Raw genomic sequence first — 1645 nt, 5'->3', positions numbered from 1 at the left:
CCGCTTATTTAATTTATTTTTCAGTCGTATTTAAATTAATTCATGATTTTAATTTTAGTAAAATAATTAGAATAAATAAAATTTATTATAATTATAATATTCAAAATTAAAATCCAAGAAAACAATTTAAATTATTAATTTTAAAATTAATTAAAATTACGAAAACTGAAAATTTCAAATTAAAATTTTAAAACGATCTAATCGTAACGCAACAACCCCACGCAACGCACAGCCATGGGCCACACGGACACATCCATCGCTGGCCATGTGCGCGCAGCCCATGCGCTACGTCGCATTGCTGCTGCATTCCATCGCAAGGCATCCGAGGCACGCTTGGCCTCTGGCTCGCTGCGCGCCTGCCCTCGTCGCACGCGAGCTTGCGCTCATCGCACGAGGCAGTGGCATGCGAGCTGGCGCTCGCTGCGCGCGAGCGATCGATGTTGGGCGTAGCGCTCGTGGCACGCGAGCTTGCGCTCGCTGCGCGCAAGGCTCCGCACGCTTGCGTGAGGCAGTGCGCGCTGTGGCGCAGTTCGCTTGCTGCCCACACGCGACTGCTCATGCCTTGCTCTCGCCCTTGCCCATTCGCCCATCGCACACAGTCCACGACACAAGGCAGGGCTGTTGCCTTGTGCTCGTGCACCATGCACTTGCTCGCTGCATTCGTACCGCATGGGCGACGAGCTTCCTTGCTCGTCGTCGCATGCCCGCACTATACAACACCCCTTAAGGGTAACACGTAGCGTCCATTGCTTTGTGCGTGCAAGTTATATGAGCGAATCGCATAAAAATTAAAAATTTTATTTTCAAAATTAATGACAAATTAATAAATCATATTAATTTCATAATTTTAGGGCGAAAAATCGAAAATTTATTAATTTATTGATTTCCGATTAACATGGATTCAAGTCTAGGTCATAAAAATTTAAAATTTAACATAAATTTACAATTTTTATGGTGGTTTTTAATCATAGGTATCTAATTAAATTATAACTAATTATGAAAATCAAATTAATTCTAAATTATTCCAATTTTCAACAAATTAATCATGATTACAAATTAGATTGCATAATTAACAAGGCTAGGCATTCAAACTTGTTAAACATATACAGTAGGTCAATAAAAAAATTCAAGATTTAACAACAAGAATCGCAAATATTTAATTTAAAATCTTAAATTTACGAAATTTTGCATTCGAAAAACTTAAACCTCCGAAAAGTCATAGTTAGGCTTCGAATTTGAGAATTCTGGGTTCGGCCGAAAAATCTTGTTTTTGTCAAAATTTTAGAATCCCTTTTACATGCGGAATTGACACAAAAATCACTCGATTTGGATGAGTAACGAAGAAACTGCCGAAAAACTGCGTACGTATAATTAAATAAACGCAATTTGCAATTAATTAACAATTACGAAAATTAATCACCCCTTTTAATTCTTGCAAATTTGTAATATTTAACCATGTTTATGCAATTTAGATTATGAAAATAATAAGAGGCTCGTGATACCACTGTTAGGTTATGATACATATGACAATTCATAAATCATGCGGAAAAACCATAAAGCCAGGAAAGCATATTATTTACACATAATCATTTAGCATAGAATGGATGCATACATGTTGTAGCGTGCCTTCCCTAGCTGCGCCCGA

This window comes from Spinacia oleracea, chromosome 4 (genome assembly GCF_020520425.1).
Source record: "Spinacia oleracea cultivar Varoflay chromosome 4, BTI_SOV_V1, whole genome shotgun sequence".
NCBI lineage: Eukaryota > Viridiplantae > Streptophyta > Magnoliopsida > Caryophyllales > Amaranthaceae > Spinacia > Spinacia oleracea.
The sequence above is the reverse complement of the archived record's forward strand: the minus strand, read 5'-3'. Positions refer to the sequence as shown.